This window comes from Cyrtonyx montezumae, unplaced genomic scaffold (genome assembly GCF_038088225.1).
Source record: "Cyrtonyx montezumae isolate F1298 unplaced genomic scaffold, pur_monq_1.0 scaffold_7, whole genome shotgun sequence".
NCBI classification, from domain to species: Eukaryota; Metazoa; Chordata; class Aves; order Galliformes; family Odontophoridae; genus Cyrtonyx; species Cyrtonyx montezumae.
In genome coordinates, this window is record NW_027072078.1 from 22,857,522 (window position 1) to 22,876,569 (window position 19,048).

At 41.3% G+C, this 19,048-nt stretch overlaps 1 protein-coding gene across 2 annotated transcripts in view; it reads left to right on the top strand.

Annotated features, from left to right (window-relative positions):
- Positions 1 to 97: 97 nt before the first annotated feature.
- The window catches only part of MAP3K2 (mitogen-activated protein kinase kinase kinase 2), a 40,516-nt gene continuing 21,565 nt past the window's right edge, over positions 98 to 19,048 (top strand). The window contains exon 1 of one of the 2 annotated variants that reach the window (XM_065750509.1): positions 98 to 798. The gene's annotated coding sequence lies outside the window, so the exon portion shown is untranslated. Of the gene's footprint in view, positions 799 to 5,162; positions 5,450 to 19,048 lie in introns of those variants that run through there. The other variant, XM_065750508.1, reaches the window with a different exon arrangement.

Here is a 19,048-nt window from a genome sequence, read left to right on the forward strand (position 1 = left end):
GCTGGTTTTGAGGGGGGAGGTGGGGCTTGAGCACAAAACCATTACGAAATCAGCTTTTTTCAAACCTTTGTGTGATTTTTGTTTCAGTTATAAATGTTAGTTCAGAGTACACAGTTTCTGGAATAAAATGCACCTTTGGGATAGCTAACTGCAGCCTTGCCCATTACATTTAAGTCAAATTAGTTTGAGTGATTTTCTACATTCTTAATGTCTTAAACATAGCTAAACAGGGTTAAGACTTAAACTAAATTTCATATATGACTGTGAGCTTCTATGACACACAAAGTGTGGATATAATATGAAATGGAAGTGATTTGATAAGGCAATTACTTCTGTTACATCCAAGACATGTTCTTCACAGGATTTGAGCACAAAGCTAGAAATATTTATTTTTAATTTGCAAATATCTTCTTTAACTTTGGAGTGTGAATATTCTTGAAAAGGGAAGTTTATTGATGATGAAATACATCATTTATGTCTGTGAAATGCAACATTAGAAAGGGTAGTGTTCTTTGGTGTGGGAGACATGTTCAGCTTGCAAGGAGTAAACTCCTTCACAGGTAAGAACTATAACAAACATTTTGGGCTGCACTAAGTAAAAGGAACTCGTTTGACCTTGTTTTCTTCAACCTCTAGGCAGAGCAATAGATGTCTTTAGATCTAAGCCAGTTCTTTAGAAGAGCCTTATTCCTGCATGTGCTTTTCTTCCCTGACAAGAAGCTGAAACAGCCAGCGTTTGTGGAGCCATAATGCACTGCAGCTGAATGCAATAGGAGACATACTCAGAACACTCTAGGGGTGAGTACAGCACATGAATACAGAAAATGCACTCTTAAAAGGTGAAGGGGAAACAGAGTGCTTCAGTGTTTTCTGCAATATGTTTTTTCTATTTTTTTAAGCTCCCTGTGTGTTGAGGTTTGCTGTGAAAAACATCAAAACATTATATTAGGTATCACAGTAGTGACTGCCTTACTGTAATAGTTTTGCAGTGGTCATAGCATTCCCCTCACCTCGCTGCTTTTTACATCAGTAAGAAGATGAAATACTTAATTCTCAGAATGGATATTTATTTTGCTCCTTGGCTCTTCGGTCTCTTTTTATGCAGATGAAAATTATTTTTTAAAGTTTTACAGTACCTTGTAGAAACCTGGTGTTTTTTCAGCTGGCAGCACAAATGTTTCAGATTTCTGTTGTGCGTACTGCAGATAATATCAGCTGAAGCAAAGCTCTTCCTATGCTACTGTGTCAACAGCTCTTGATCTAAGGGGACTCAGAGTTGTGGGTTTTTTTTTCTTTAAAGGAAAAAAAGGGCGTGATAACCAAATCATCTCTGACCTGCATAAGATTTGTGTGTCTTAAGTTTGGAGAAGATTGTTCAGTTCTTATTTTACAAGGGAGGTGAATGTGGGAAAAAAGACTGAGGGTTCTCAGGAGGAATTGAGGAGGCTGCTGGATCAAACACTGGAATTTACTGCCCAGTCCAGATGGGCAAGGAGTAGAATGTTGCAGTCTGTTAAAAATCTCATAAGTTGCTTTAACATTTACCTCTGGCTAAACCTTCTCTTACTTTGCCAACCCTTTATCATGTATTCATTTGACTGATAATGGGGGCTTATCAACTGCTACCTTCCTGTGTGGTCTAGTGTTAATCTGAGTATGCATTGTAGAGCTTTACATTTATAAAAACTGTGTAGTTCCTCAAAGGGAATTTTTTACAAGCCTTGTGCTTTATAAGCAGAATATTAATTATTCAGGTAGTCTGTGCAGTTTTACTCTTCAATCTCTGCCTTAAAGTAAGTAAATGAACAAATATGAGGCAACAGTTGCCTCTTACAAGCTTTTGTATCTGTTTAGTCTTTAGAACAGTTGTATAGAATATCCTCTACAATCTTTAAGAAAGCATGCTATTTGGTAATTTCATACACATCTAGTTAGCATCTCCTGTGTTTCTTGTCATCTTGAAAAGATGACTTGTATTAAGTGGCTGAGTAATGTAGACCAAAGGGGAACAATCTTATTGGTAGAGTGTTCTGGAGTACTGATGGCAAATGAGTTACTTCATGAACTTCAGTGATGGGGTTGGAGCAGACAAATCTCTCAGTACTGCTGTCCAATTTCATTGTAGTGGTTTTTTCTTTTTTTTTTTTTTAGAGAAGAAACTATGAGAAAAACACAGCAGTCATTGAGGTATACTTCGTTCTGTTTCAAATATTATGAATAGCTGTCTGCTTTTTATTTATTATTTTGGAGCTAAGCTTATGTGTTTTGTTTAGTAGGAATGCAACCTGAAATGAAAAAAAATGATGGGAGATGTCAGTCTTGGCAAGAAATGCATTGTGGGAGGGGGAAGTTTACTAGAGAGTTGAGAGCAGTCAGGATTACAAATAGGAATGTTGATTTTTCTGTATCACTCCCTTTTGTTTCATCTTAAGTCTCTTAAAGTGGTTGTGGATACTAGCATCCCTAGGTGCCACCTCTTAAATCTGTTGTCTTTGCTATCCTCATGTTGAATAAATTCTCCTTTGTTTGGGTGATAAAGGAATTAGCTGCTGTAAGTGCTAACCATAGCTTTATGCAGTCTGAAGAATCCGTTTTTCACTTCAGTTCTAAGTATTGGCTTTGAAGTGGAAAGGTGTGATAAATCTTGCAGTGGTGGTTTAACACTGTCCTTTCCAAGCTATTTACAATGTCTTTTAGCATCAACTTGACAATGATGGTGCATTTCTATTGGGAGTAACTGGAATTACAGAGATCCTTCTCTTGTCTTGGAAAGGCAGGGCTGTGTAGCAACCAGGTGGGATCAACAAAGGTCTGAACTACTGTGGTTTGCTGAATTCCTGTGGGCTGGATGTAAATTTATAAACAGAATGTTAGCTCTTCTGGCTGTGAGGAGGGGACTCTTCATTGTGCAAGACATTCTGGCATCATGAACTTTACACTATTGCAATTCCTAGTGGGCAGTTAAGACAGCTTCTCCTGAGTTTCCAAAAGCATGTTCCTCTGCCAGTATTATATTACAGCTTCTGATTAAATAAGCAGTCAATTTCATATATTGTAACTATGTTAATTTCTGGTTGTAGTACAAAGGATGGTAGCAACATGGTAATGTAGTGCCAGCTATAGAAAGGAGAGGCAGGGAGGCAGACTTGGAAGGAGAGGGAATGAAGGACAGCAGTGTAGCCACAAGAAGGAGCTGGTTTATGCCTATTTAAAGTGCTTAAAAGCTATGACTTGAGTGTTAACTAATACAGCCACTTGTCTCAAGCAGCATGTCTAGAAGGTGAGAACCTCTTAGTGCAATGAGGTATTGATTCTGGAATCAAGATAGAGCCATGCTGCCAGATTGCAGTCAATTACTTGAGTAGGCTATCCTAAGATGTGCTTACCCTGTAATTTCCACCTGTACTCCTCCCAACATCCATTGCTTGTGTAGGGCTTGTACTGAATGCATAAATAACTAATATGCTTTATTGCAACTTCTGTCATCTATTTTTATCCTCTTCTTTTCTGTATCAGCAATTATACTGTTTTGATAAGCACTGTTTTGCTCCAGTGTTATTGCATATTAGCTCAGAACTATGCCCCTGGGTTTGGACTGAATTCAGTGTGACTCAATATTGTAAATGTTGGTCCTCAGTGTTGATTTTCTTTATTATATATAATATCAATATATATGTATACATTATATACATGTGCATATATTCATGTATACAAGTTTATAATGTATATTATTTACATATACACAAATATAAATATACAAACACACATTATTGTGATATCCCCAAAGTCAGTATTTGGCTGTTTATCCCACTCCCAGTGCTGAAATTGCTGCGTTCTAGGTATTATGCCACAGTGATGTGGATAGCTGTGGGGATGAAGTAGAACACCCCTGGGTGGCACTGGTGATGCAGCAAGAGTGCTCTGTGCTATCAGAGCTTTGTGCAGAAGTACAGAGGACCATGTGCACAGAAGAAAAGGGCAAGGGTGACTTTTCCACAACCCTTGCTAGCTTCCTGTGTAGCAAAGGAGCTCAGTCCTCAAAAACTACTTTTCCCTAGCCCTCTGTCAATGAAATCCATTTGGAAGGTGCTAGAACTGACAAATTGCCATGAACTGGAACATTATAGCAAGGGAAACACTGGGTATGTTTTCAGTGCTGTGTAAGCTGCTGTGGATCATTGATCTTGCTTGGTGGTCCAAGTGTATCACATGCAGTCAGCATTTCTTATGTCTTTCCCTATCATCTAGCACAAAAGGTCACCTTTTTAACCTTCTAGCTGAAGGCTTTGGGTCACTACAGACATTTCATAAACACTGCTGCCAGTTTTGCCAACTGTAAGACAAAGTGTTGTAAGTTTGAGGGATGACTGCATCTCCTTTGTGTTGGTGCCCCAGTTCTTACTAATCAGTGTGAGTCAGAGCCTCATGCCTTTCTTGGATACACTTCATTTATTGGATACATTCATTTATTTACTGACTTCAGCACAGTCTTTCTTTCTTTTTTTTTTTTTTAAGATGGTGATACTTGTCTTTATTGTTCTGCTTTGTATTTTGGTGTTTCCCACTCAGTTTACTTTGTGAGGTCCTGTCCCACTGAAGACTTTTCTGCTTGGAGGTTTACCAGTGTAACCGTCCTTGGCACTGCTCTCTGGTCAAGACCCAGCAGCAGGTTTGCTACACCTGCACAGATCACACGTGGGTGTTGCGTGCAGCACAGTGGCTGTAATCGTAGTTTGAAATCTCTTTGGCTGGTAGTGCATTTCCATAGTAATACTTAGAGACATCTATGTGCGCTTTTGAGCACAGCAGCAGGGATGAGATGCAGCACCTTGTGCTGGGAGCACAGCACCTGGAGAAGCACTCATTCTGGTTCCTCATCTGAGAGCGGCACTCGGGCTTCTGCTTTTCTGCCCTCTCCTGGGCCTGGCAGCGTTACAGCGGGGCAGCAGCACGCATCCGCACAGCCCCCGCCTTTCATTCCACCGCGCAGGGCTACGTGCCGCCGTGCGCATGCGCCCTCCGCTCCGGGCTTCCCCCATTGCACCTCCTCTTGCGCATGCGCACCATCGGGCGGCCGCCTTCCCGACGCGGCGCGGTGACGTCTCACGTTGCCCTCCTCCTTCTTCCTCTCCTTCCTCCTCCTCGCGGCGGCGTCACGAGTTTCGGCGGAGCAGGAGGCGGGGCTTTCGCTTGGCAGCGGCGGCCGTCGCCGGCGCCTCGCGCTTGACGGGACCCCCGCCTCAGCCCGGCGGCGCCCCGTTCCCCCCTTTCGGGCCCGCCGCTCCGCGCCCGCCGTCCCCCTCCCCGCCGCGCGGACCGGGGCGGGGTGGGCTCCTCTCCGGAAACCTGGCCGCTCCCTCAGCGCCGCCTGCTCCGCCGGGCCTGTGCCCGCCGCCGTGGGGCAGCGCGGGGGTGCCGTCGCCGCGTCCCGGCCTCCGCCGTCATACAGGTCGGGCCCGGGGGCGGGGGAGGCTGGGGCGCGCCGGGGTAGGCCGCGGGGGGGCGAGCGGCGGGGTCCGGGTTTGAGCCGTGCGGGTGAGACGGAGTGGCGGAGCTGTAGGTGTGGGTCGGAATCTGCGGAGTGTTTCCATCGAGGGGTTAAGGAAAAAAAGAAAAGTGAATGCATGGTAATGATTTTTTCCCCCATCTTGTTTTTGAGGTGTGCTCTGAAACCCACGAGGGTTGTTCTTTTTTTTTTTTTTTCCTTTGATTTCCTCTCTCGCTTCATAAATACGGCTTTGGTTCGTGGCTGTGGAATTGATGAAGATGGAAGCGTTTAATAAGCGGGGTGCTTCTGAGCTGCTTTGTATCACTGAGCCCTCTCTGAGGTGATGGTGGAAGGTGACAGGGGCTGCTGAGAGAAGGGCCCTTTGGTCCGGGCAGCGAGCGTTTCTCAATTCTCAGATGTTTTTCTCCCTTAAACAATGCAGCACGGTGCAGGAGGCCTTCAGAAACGTGTTCCCGTGCATATGGCAGAGGCTGCGTCTGCAGGATGAACGGCTGCATGCTCATCTTGCACAATGTCTCAGCCTCCCCCGTTGCGTAGCACTTATTAGCAGAAAACCTGAGGACGTGTTCTGTCCTACAGAATTCCTTTATGGATCATTTTCTGGGGTTGAGCAGTGATGAGCTGGGATTTATGTGGCACTGCAACACCTCAGAGGAATTTTCTTGAATTTTTTTCCCTTACCCTTCATTGTCATTTGGAAATAACAAAAATGCTGCATGACAAATTTTCCTTTTGACCTTACAGTGTTTATATCTGCTTTCCTCAATAATTTCAAATATGAAAGCTTAACTATAATTCTGGTTTTCTTTACACGTTTTGTTCTGTCATGATTGCCACCAAAATGTATTGAACGTGGTTATTGATTCACATAATGAGGCTGTATGTCATTGATTTGCATTTGGCTTTTTTTTTCTTTTTCAAGGTTTCATTGCATTTTGATAAAGTAGAATGGCAAAGTAATATCGGTCACATTGCCTCATTCCTGGAGAGGAATGTGTGTGCAGTCTGTCTTGTTGAGCAGCCAGTCAGTGAACAGTCAATCTCCATGAGCTGTCAGTGGTTTACCTGATGCTAGTGGAAGACTGTGGGGAAGAAAACAGATGTTTCCAAATTGCTTGCCTCGGCTCCTATGCTGTCAGAGGAAACTTTCTCTAAGAGAGCTGTGGTGTTTGGGAACCCCAAGAGCTCACCTGAGATGTGTAAATAAACAGTTGCCTGGGACAAGTAGATTTTCTTTTAGCGTAGTGTAAAGAGTTCTGTTCTACAAGGTTGAAAGCTATGGTAAGGAAGGTCCTACCCGATTTTTACTTATTTTCTTTGCATTGACAAGACTCTTAAATACTCTACAGTAAAAGTAACCTTTTCACATGTGGCCACAGAGCCCATAGTGGCTCTGTGCTGTGGTTTGCAGGAAGGCTGCTCAGTGCGCAAACACATAGAATTGAAAGATGGCCACAGTTTGATGTGGAAGGCCTTTGGTTTATTGTAGGTACAGTTTTATCCTGGAGAAAGCAAGAAAAGTAGGCATGCTGTGTATTTAATACACGGTTGTAGTTTTGACTTTGTGTTTTCTTTTCTTACAGTTTTCTGAAGTCCGGTGTTAATATTTAGATACAAATCTGCTTTGTTTTTTTTAAGTTATTAATAATGAATGTTTATAGAGTACTTCTTGCAAAAAACAAAGCTTTGCATATTAGCAATATAGCTATCAGTTTTTGTCTTTCATCCGAGTTATCTTCACTGTGGACTGACTTCTCACATTGGTAAGCTAAGTCAAAAGCAGTGAATAACACGCAGTTTATTTTTGCTACATTGAGTGCCTCCTGAGCATTTTCTGATCTGAAAGTGATGCATTCTTATAAGCTAATACAGGAGAACAATAGGAGCGATTTCCTCTATTGATTTCCCCCTCTCCATCCAAACACAGTCAGAGGTGTTCTGCCCTTCTGTCTGTTTTTAGTGCGGAGTAAATGACAGTTTATTTGGAAAATTTATTTTTAGGTCTTTGCTGTTGTGAATAACCTCTGTATAGACCAATAGATGTAGTAGACAATCAGTGTAATTAACTCACTTTGTTACATTTGGGGAACTTAGTTTCATGTGTATGACAAACCTAGGTGGGGTCCCTAGTCAATGTATATATTTATGTTAGTTTACTTAATTACCAAACATTAAGTTTGCTGTCCTGAAAGTTTAGAAATTAAAGCTTTGGAAATTCAGCAAAGTAGCTGATGTGGTATTGCATTTAAGCAAGAATCTCAGTGAAATTTTATTAACCACACCTACTTCTCTGTAGGAGTGAAGATCATTTCATTTTTTAAAACCATAAATATTGCGTTTGCTGTTTTAGTATTCTGATACTTGTAGTGTTAAGAAATAGGTCACACGTGCTCTAATTACGCACATGTTGTAGCGTAGCATTGTGAATGTATAACTGAGCACTGGGAGCATCAGGCAGAACAGTGTGCAAGTTGTGCTTCTCACTTCTGCACCTCGGTGTGAGACCTTGATTTAGTGCTGTGTTAATTAATACAGACACAGGGAGCTTTTGGATGCTCATTAGTGTGAATGTTAGATTTAGCACACATACACTCACCTTAACAGTATTTCCTGAGAAGCTGCAGAGGTTTTGGTAACAGTGAATGGAGGGAAGGTGGGATCTCTGTTGGGATGTCGCATTTGGTTCTCTGTTCTGGAGATGCTTTCCCCACAGGTGTGTGTGTGCAGCACACCTTGCAGCCCAGCTTTGTGAGGCTGCTTGAAATTGGCCTTACATGAGCCAGGCCAAAGCAGCGGTGTCTTCAGCATGCTTTTAAAATGGTCCTGCCAAATGTGACTTAGTTTTCCATGTGTGAGTAAAACAGTTTTCTTCAGTCTGATTTTTTTCCTTTGTTGTAGCTTTGTTCTCAACCTCTGTTTCCTCATTTTCCTCACTTCCTGGCCTTTTCTCACTCACTTTCTGTGTGCCCATTCAGTCATGTACATGTCCACGTCTGTGAGTTGTCTGCCATAGTAAAATATGCTGCTTCAGTGTTCCTGAAATATTTTCTGCTACGTACGGCAACAGTTGGACAGCAGTAGTGCTTTCAGTAATAGAATTCCAATGTTTCAGTTACTGAAGTTGCAAAGACTAATTCTGAAGCTCAGGAATGATAACACTGACAAATGAATTTTATTTTGATAAAAGTAGGAATGTCAGATGTGTAAGAAAGGATTTTTGTGAGGTCACTCTGAGATGTAAACAAACATTCTGAAATTATATCTGACAAACATTAGTCTGATCCAGTCTTAAAAACCTCCAAAGCGGGGAATACCACACCTCTTTACTGGTCTATTTATAGCTGGTACATAGCTGTCGTTATGGTTAGGAGGTTTTTCTTAATATTTAACTTATGTCTCTGTCTTGGTTCTAGTTAATCCAGTTAGTCCCAGTCTTCCTTCTATTACTCATGCAGGGTAATGATTTCTGTGCTGTTTGTACCATTTGTAGATGTGAGGACTGTTCCTCTGTCTCTTATTTTAGACTTCCCTTCACTAAACTCTACAGATAGGCCTTTTCTTCACAGATCATGTTTTCTCATGTTGTCATCAGCTCCTGCTGGACTCTGATTTGTCTGCATCTCTCTGCAGAGTTCCCCAGTCCAAGACTTAGTGAAGGAGAAAAAAATTACTTCTGATGTAACTTATGGAGTAAGTTAATGTGCCAGCCCTATTAAAATGTCACTTTGGGTATGTGCACGCATGTTGGTTTTGTTGTTCTAGTTTGATTTTTGTTTGTGTGGGTTTTTTTATTGGATGTTTGGGTTTGTTTTTTGGTTTGGCTGGTTTTCAGCAACATCAGGTTCTTGACTCTGCCATTCGTTAACATGGGAGTCTGTATTAGCATCTGTTGAATCAGCTATCTCTTCTTGCATAAATGCATTTGAGTTAGCTTGCCAAAGGATGGGTCTTTATATGGTGAATTTAATCTTCAGATTAGCTTTCTTATATTAAGTACTTCTAGGCTCTACAGGACCAGGGTTCACTAAGTTAATTCTCAGGAGAAGAGGCCTTTTCTGCTCATCCACATGTTTCCCAGCATGTGCAGCTTGCTTTGGAGTGTGTGTCTTCTGTATGAGAGACCTGACTGAATATAAGTTCTTCTGGAGTTCAGTGTGGCTTCTGTTGGCAAAAATGTCTCAACCAGTCAATCTTAAACATTTTACATCTTTGAAGTAGGCTCTTTTGGTGAGGTAATTTCTGTTGGTGTAACCATACCTGAACAGGTTGTCTGCTTCTTTGTCATTGCACTATCACAGCCCAGTGATAAAGCATTCTCTTTAGAGAATATTTATTAAGTCTCTGTGCCTGTGGTATTAGTGCTATCATGAATACCAAGTGAGACTTTCAAAGGAGAATTTACATGTTGCTGGTGTTTTGACTGACAGGTCTTAGGTAAAGCCTTAATCCATAATGAAATCAGAAAAAACATACTCCAGCATTCTTCTTCCAATAACAAGCATGACAGATGCTTAGGGAAGGATAAGAACAAGGAAAGCATATGTATAAGAACTAGCTTGAGTATTTGTTCATTCTGTAGCTGTGTTCATTGAAGAGCTGGTCTAAATTTGAGTGATTTTTTTTTTTTTTTTTGCTGCTTCTTTCATGAAATTCAGTCCCTTTTTTGCATGCAGCTAACCAACTATTCTTTGGTAAGAAATTCTGTGGGCACACTGCTACTTAAGTTAAAATTTACCTTTTTTGTTCAGAATTTGGTTTGTGCTGTTTTCCATTGATACCATGTTTGTTGTGGAAGGGAGCAAGCAGTTCATCTCTAATATGATGATCCATCTCTGATCCTCCCATGATTTTGTAGACCTTGGTTATCTTCTTCCTTCTCCTGGATATTTCTGAAATTTAAGAGTCCTAACTTGCCTATTTGTACTTTACTGTAGAACCCATTCTTATACCTTTGATCATACTTCCTGATCTTACCTGACGCTGATCTATTTTAATGTCTTTTTCTGAAGCTGAAGCCCCTGGAACTGATAGCCATAGTCAAGATGGGCAGACACCCACCTATTTTGTACTCATTTCACTCATAGTTCTTTCTAACATTAATTTTTCCTTCTGAGTGGAGGTAGACTTCAATGCCAAGTCCATTAGTTGTTTTGTTCTGCCTAAATTTATGACTGGTTCTCCCCACACCATCACTTTCACTCACCTGTGCTGGCTCTCATCTGCTCAGTCTGGTGAAAACTGCCTCCACCACTTGACCTAGTATCAATGGCAGGCACAGTGTTAGCAAACTTTTTACCTTGCTCCCGTTTCTTGGGTAATTCAGAATATGTTGAACAGCTCAGACTCTTGTGGAACCCCTCTAGCACCTTTGTTCCATTGCAGAGCACAAATTTTTCTTGTCCTATTTTTTCTATATTTTAACCAAGGTTTCCATGCAGGGTCTTTGCTCTGCCATGGCTTAAAAGAGCCTATGATCAGATTTTTTTCCAGTACTGTCTCGGTGACAGTTTTCAGCTTTCTTTAATGCACGTTTTGTGAGCCAAGAGATTAGAAAGTGAGGGTTGCTTTGTGCCACAGCCATATCTACTCTTTTCTACCCTGTTGGAATTATGCTGTGTCCATTTGTTTTAGTTCATTGGGTGCAGGTTAGACCAAAGTATTTGTAGTACCCCAGGATCTCCACATCACACATACCATCTTTAAAAAAAATCTTTTGACTCAGAGCTGCACAGTGGGCAGTTCCAGCAGGAATTCCTGCTCCTGTCTTTGTGTCGGTGGTGGTGGCTGTGTGAGATCAGGTGGTTTGGCACTTACAGCATGTAAAATCAATCTCCTGGATCACCACTTTGCTTTGGATCTCTGCTTGGTACTGGGTCTCAGCTGGGAAGCAGCAGTTACAGCTGGCAGCAGAGCTGCTCCTTTGGTAGAAGTGCAGACTTAGTGGAAATGCAGCCTTAAACAATGATGAGATGAGTAAACCTTTTCCTGGTACAATCTCTCAACTTTTGAGTCTGTATGTTTCCTCACTGACTGTCTTCATGAGGATTTTTTCCTTTCATATGTTTGTGTTAGTGATAGCAGTAAGGGATGAAATGGCTGAGGGAGTGTGCAGAGCTGATTTGAGCTGTGATGGGAAAAGCACACGTGGGGTATTGGTCTGGGGAGACTGATGTTTTGGTTTTATTTTCCCTTGTAGTATTTCCTGCTTTGTGTAGTGTGTAGGAAGAGCTGTGTTCCAAGGAACAACTCACGTGGTATGTAGTGGAGGCTGCTCACTTGAGGATTCCTTCTTGATTCATTGCAAAATTTAAATGAAAAATGAGGCAGGTATTTTCACAGTAAAGACGCAAAGATGTTGCAGGAATTAGATGCTGTCCATGCTGGTGGCACAGTGAGGAAGCAGGCAGGCCATGTGAGGCTGGGTAGCTGGTACGTAGCACTGTGTTCAGCTCTCTTGGTACTTGATTTGAAATGGTAATGCTGTGATCGCAACTGTGATTAAAACTCACAGCTGCAACTGAAATCAGTGAGTGTTGTTTTGCTTCAAAGGTGCTGTCAAATGTGATGATTACAGTGAGGAAAAAGAAAACTTCTCAGTTGAGTCACCTGAAGAGAGACTCAAAAGTCACAACCAATTCCTACTAGTTTTTATTTCTCTGTTCATTTCCCCCAGGCAGGTGTCTTTCAGCCCATCCTGGTCACAGAACTGAAGGATGAGCAGAGGAGGATGGAGTGAGTTATTGGCATTTAGGGATGTGCTTTTTTCTGTATGCTATCAGAAGTGAAATCCAACAGCTGTATCTAACTGCTCTTGTGTTAGCTGGCACGCTCCGGTTGCAAGCAGCACTCGGTTTCCGCTGGAAGGCCGTTTTTTCTCTCAGCTTTATTTTTAAGGTTGTTCATGGGTTATGTGTGGTTTGCAGTAGGTTTACTCCTCCAGTTCATATACACTCTTCACATTCATTCACTTATTCACTGGTTGTGGCAAAATGTTCTATTCTTAGAACTGTGAAGATGGCAGGAATCGCTATTGTCAGTCGTGCTGGGAAATGTAAGGCAGTAAGCAAACTTACACAGTGTATGGTGTTACTGTGAACTTTGGCTTAACTGCTGGTCTTGAACACAGTCATAAGGAAGTGAGAAGCAGCAGGTTCTTTTAAGGTGTGTGCTGTGAGTTCATGTGATACCAGGGGAGGAAGAAATAAGGCTTTGTCTGCTGTTGGGTCTTGGTTATTCAGTTATTCAGTTATTCAATTGCAATTGTGGTTGGTAATGTTTATAATTGTAACATCTTTTGCCCCTGTTCGTAACTATTTTGACTTCTCAGTTACAAATTGAAGTAAAAGTAACCTTGGTGCCCCTCCTGAGAGGTGCAGCGGAGGTGTCCCAGTGAGAGCAGCAGGTGCTGGGTGCACCCCTGAGCCTTTTAAAAGAAGAAACAAGTGTTTAAATTCCTTGTAACAGTCTTTAGAATGCTTGCCACGACGCCTCTTACGGGAGTGTGTGATTCATTTCAGCAGTAAGCGATGAAAACCTTACCCACACCCCAGAAGTATTTTATTGTGTGTGTGTGTGGTCGTGTGTGTGTTATTACACTTGGTAACAACATAAACTTCTCTACCATGTTAGTAGCATTAATCCATTTGTGTAACATCCATCTTTATTAATGCTGAGGAATTATTCTCCTTAAGGTTGTGATGCTGTGGGATTTTTCCATCACTGTGGTGATAATAGATTTCAGAGGCACTAGAGTGATTTGGAAGCAGTGATACAGAACTCTGGGGCTACAAATAACCACATCTACTGCCTTTTTATCACGTTTTGTGAGAAAATGTGCTCTGGGATAGAAGTAGAGCCTGGCATTGAATAGGACCAGCAACACAGTCAATTCTAGCTTGTATGTTCTGTTCTAAAATTAGCAGTGCTAGAGTGCTTTGCAAGGTGTCACTGTGTCCAGCGTGTGTCCAGGAGTTTTATCTCTTGTGACCCTTCTTTAAATTAAAATGAGTTTAATTTGTTTTTGTAATGCTGTTTTTTTTCTCTTGGAACTGTGAGCAGCTCTTGAGAAAGTGTTGTGACTTCCCAGGCAGACTTGCTTGAAGTGAAAGTAAAGTCCTTGTTCAGCTAGGTTGAGAAAATAGATGTTAGAGTACTTTGGCTGCTGCTGAAGCAATAACAACAGGTACAGGAAATGAAGTTCTGTAAAGTTGAATTAGGTGAAGAAAGAGATCTTGCTGAGGAAAGTCGATGTTTTCTGTTTGAGGCCAATTACTGCCTTATCTTTTTTGTGTACTTGAAGTGCGGTGGGTTTATGAAAGCTGCAGCCCACAGGGGCCCTTGGTGCTGTCTGGAAAGAAGGTGTTCATTAAGCAGGAGATCTGTGTTTGAGTGCCTTGGAACTCTCTAAATATTATCTCCACCTATCAACTGTAAAGGAAGTGTGGAGAGGTTAGCATTCCTAGACTACAGTTACTCTAATACTGCTGTAAGTGCTGAGATGTTTATCTTGAAAGTATCCTTTTTCTCTAAACTCCTCTAGATCTAAATTACCTATTGCTTTGCACTCTTAGAAGTGTCGTTTAAAAACTGCCCTTGCTTCTCATGTCTTCCAGGACTCTTAAAACTCATTCACATTGCTGTCGTTGTTCTTGAAGCTGATGGATGGTATATGAAGGTGTCAGATCACACCAGGAACCAGCAGGTGGAAGTTTGATGCGTGTTGCTGGCCGTGCTGGGTCTTCTACTCTTCTGAGAGATTACCTTCCTTTATGGTGCTAAAACAGACAGCATCACTTTTTATAAGCCACAGCTTGTATATGGTTGTTGCCTGATCATTCCCTGTCTGTGAGGAGCTGTACCAGGAGTCGTGTTTATTGGGATTTTCTGCTAAATAGGAGTAGTGATCTCAAAATATTTTTTTAATCTGTCAGCTGAGTTTTCTGTTACTTAGTTCAGATTTTTAAGCAAATAATTAAAATACCATGTGAGATTTAGCCAGATATATTGGGAAAGAACCAAGTAGGATAACTGCTGTAGTTAGCCCTGTTAACTACTCGGTAATCATTTCAAGAAGCTGCATTTTGCTCAGCAGTAATAGAAGTCTTTGAAACCAGTGCATTTCCTGGATTTTTGCTTTTGAGTTCAATGGTAGATGCCGAACTAATAATTGTTATTTTCCTCTCAACTAATGTGGGGCTAAATATCAACAACTCCTGGCCTTTTACCCTTTTCAGTTCTTTATATAACATTTGCAATTTTCTAGGTATATCCAAATATTATAGGAATGATCTAGATGCTGCTGTGCTTATTTGGTGAGGAGTCTTTGCTGGACTCCTCTGAGTGTCTGGGTCTTTAATTTATAATGTTTCTTCTGATGTGCATAACCAGTAGTGCATCGTATCTCTTTAGTGTTGCAGGTGGTGATGTTTCTATTCCCTTATTTCGGTGCTGTGCTTTGGATACATCCTCTTGGTTTTTGTTGGTTGTTTTTTCACAAGCAGAGTGAAAATGGACGCTGACCATTTCTTCCTATTTAGGAACCCTACTTGCAGTCTGAGTAGCTCCATTCAGCAAAACATGTATCTGAGTTTTTGTTGTCTGTCTAATATGATTTTATTTTGGAAAATGTTTGTTTTGCATGAGTTGGGAGCTCCTGATTTCTGAAGCCAGTTGTGCTATACCTGAAGTTGGCTCAGGGTATTATATATGTTTAAAACTACTTTGTATGTGTACAATAGGTTAAAATAGCTTAGGGTTCTGAATAAGCTTGTTAAACTATGAGGGAGTGAGAAATTGAGGGCAAAGTGTATAGTGCTGACTAAGCTACAGAGAATCAGAACAAGACGTGAAATATTTGGAAAGGCAAAATCAAAGTAGTTTTGCAGGAAATAAATATCTTAATTTCTCTTTCTGCAGAAGAGTACTTGATGTATTTTGTTTCTTGTTCTGTCAGATATTCTGATGGCAGGAAGGTTTAGGTGAACTGCTCAGGATATGATGGTTGGATGAGGATGTTTCTGAAAATACCGATAGTAAGAGGGGAGGAAAAAAACCAAAGCAGAGAATCCAGTTTCTGTGTTATGTTCTGAATGGAGGACAGCTTGTCAGTCCTGAATGGCTGCCCTGTTGGCTGTGGGACGTGCTGCTCCACATTGTCCCTCTTTTCCTTGCTCTGGGCATCCCCTGGCAGCTGGGCTGGGTTCTGCTGCGTGCCAGCCCTCCCTGGTGCAGCACAGTGTGGTGCATCCTCTCAGTCTCTCCTGACCAGTGCGCTTGATCTCTCCAATGGGGTAAGATAAAGGCGTGGGGTATGTACCTCAGGAATATAAGGGGACACACAACAGAAGTCCTAGGGGGGTGGTATTACTGTTTTTAACAGCTCTTCAGTTTTAGTAAGTCTTTCATCTGTTTGTTCTCAGAATCTTTTCATTTCAAAAGATCTCATAAAGCTGTGTGAGAGGGAATATTTTATTCCCAGTTTAAGCTTAATTTCTTGTTTTCAAGATCGGACTTTTTCTAAAACTGAGTTAACATTTGCTATGTAATTGTTGGGCTCCAGCTATTAACAGACCTCTGTGTCACCAGCTCGGTATTTTTCTTGTCCCTTCTCTTTGCTTCTTTGTTTTTCCTGCCCTTTATGATTTTGTGTTGCTGCTCCTTTGAAAAGAATACGGCGGGTTTTTGTCTGATGTTTGTGTTAACATTTGCATCAAGTGTTCTCCTGTCCCTCCCTTTCTGTGGAGTTGTCTTTTTTGGAGTATCTTTAAAAATTCCAACAGTTCTGAGTTTTCATCTGTCAGTTCTGTGGGTGGCTTTAGGTGATCTTGAACTGCTGGTTCCTTGTAACTATGCAATTTCTATGTTTATTGTAATTGTACTATGTGTATTTCTGTTGAATGCATCAGAACAGTTCATAGGGAGTAGCTTTGGAAGAGTCTGTCCCTCTGCCAAGTTCTCAATGACTTGTCCATGGGTGTCCGATAGGATCAGCACGTGGCTATGCAGCTTCACAGAAGGGGGAAATAGACCCTCCCCACATCCCTCGTGTGCATTTCTGTACAAGTAGATAAGGAAATAAAAATGGAGTGAAAAAATAAGGAGGCAATAAAAGAGTGTAAAAAATGCACTCTATTTGATTTTAAATTAAAACAAGAATCTGATAAGAAGTGCTGCATGTTATTTTGGCTGAAGGTTAAGTATACGTATTTGATGAGTGACCCTTGAGGTGCTTCATCAGCCTTGCTTTCTTTGGCTCTTAGGAGTCGGTGTGAGACTGAACATGGGACTGTTTAAAAGCAATACTTGTGGGTAAAACCATTCTGTCACCTCATTCCTCCTCCTACATGCTGAATTGTGTCAGCCTTACCATTCTGATTATCTGCAGTGCAGTGCAGTTACCCATGAACACTGTTCTTCATGTTTACCTGGTTCTTCCCAGTGTGTATTTTTGTGTATATGCCTCTGAGAAGCAGTGCCAACAAGGTTTGATTTCTTGTTCTGTTGGTTTAACTGGCTTATGCCTAACGTAGTATAATCTCCAATTTAATCTTAACCTGTGATTAGAGTAATTACAGTGCGTCTTCTTTGGAGTTCACACTACATTGTTTTACTTTGGTGCAACAGCAGTAACTGTGAGTTTGTATCTTCTGACTAATTTATATCAGCCTTGCTAATTTTAGTGAAAATTTGTAGGGCATTACTGTCCTTTAGTACTGTGACCAGAGGTTGGGATGGGGTAGTGCGCTCCAGAGGTGTGAAACAGCTTTCTGAACAGCTGAAGTGTTATTGTATCCATTGGTTTCTTCTCTGCTTCTCTTCATTTTTAACACACAAGGCACTGAAAGTTTTTAAGTTCTTGACGGCTTATATACTGCCATTGGTGTTCTGTCCTGAAGAGCTTGCAGCTCTTACAGTAGTTGTAGCCAACATCACTTGCCCTCAGGCTCTGGAGGGCAGTTGATGGGAAGAGACTCAGGACCGTGGACCGGCTTCTCTCTGCCCTGATATCCCAAATGCTGTTGCTCGGATATTCTTCATTTGCCTTCCTTATCCCTTCATCACCTTTGTGAAATTCACTCTGTCATCCTTTCTTTAATTGCATTCAAATTCAAGCTGGCTGTGTTTTTCTGCACGACCTTGGCGTGATCTTATTTTGCCTTAGTATCTGCTGTTGTATTTTGCTGCTTTTGCCTCTCTGGAATCTTTTTCCAAGTTCCAGTTTCCACTACTTACACTTCTTTTTGATCTGGGTTGTCACTGTGCTGTGTGTTGGAACAGGATTTCACTTGTAAGTGATAGTAGGAGAATTTAATAAATTATTCAGATAAAATTAAATTGTGTTATATTTATTTTTATCTTCTGAGGGCTGAGAAGTCAGAAAGGGAAAGTAATGGTTGCTTATTTAGTGGACTTTGTCTCTAATGAGCCAGGCCATGGAGTAGTACTAAGGAAAGAATTCTTGTAACTGGAAGAACTTGTGTATTTTTCATAAAATGTTTCATTTACAGTTTGCTTGCTCTGTATGAGCCCTATAACTCAAATATCTTGAGCCTCCGAGTTCAGTTATTTCAGCTACGTTGAGGAGGTATTTTTGTTTGGAGATGGAGCCTATTCTTGTTTAACATTCAGAATGGCTCAGAACTTCTGTTTTTCTCTGAATTGCTTACAGGGAAGCATTAAAATGCTGCATCCAAAGTCATGAACCACAGTTTAAAGTTTAATGTAATAGACAGCTAATAAAATCAAGCATTTATGAAAACTAGTTCTCATTTTAAGATAGTTGGAACAAATACGTAATTAAAAATGTTTTATGAGCACTCCAATGACAAGTGAATAATTCTTTGGGAAATCCCTGAGGAGAGCTAACGGTACAAAAGCTGTGTTGTAGGAAATAATAGAATACAGGTTTTCTTTTGCTTTTTTGACTCTTAGGGATGTGGAAGACACAAAGAATCAGATGTGGGGGGAAAACTAATCAGGTTATTTCAGGCTATGTAGGTAGATCCAATGAAGCGGGCAAAGCTGATATGCTGACATCTTCCAAGAGCAAGGCTCAAAGATTCTATCTTTATGTCGAGGTATATGGCTGCTGTCATTTTTGCCAGTAAATGAATCCCATCCTCTGCTTTTCTCTTTGCAGGTCTGAGTCTGCTTCTTTTGTATCTTCATGTTTTTCTCATTCTGTTATGAAATGACGGATTTTTTGTTTAAGGCTTTTGTTTCCTACTGGTGGATGTGTGAGGAAAAATGGAGTTGAGGTTACCAGTGAAACTGGGTTTGTTGTCTTGAGTCTGAGGGCATGGACTGCTCTCAGACTCCTAGTTCTGATCAGTGTTGTAGTTCATAAACAGGAGTATTGTTGCCTCGTGATTTGTCCTCTGCTTCTGGAGTTTCATGTGCAGATAAGTTTGAACAGCAGTAGTGATTAATGAGGCTGGAGAAGTGGGAAAAGCTTAAGTGTTCAATAAATGCTTTGCCACAGTCTTCACTGGATGGGCTGGAGAAATGGGTCTGTGTGAACCTAACGAGGTTCAACAAGGC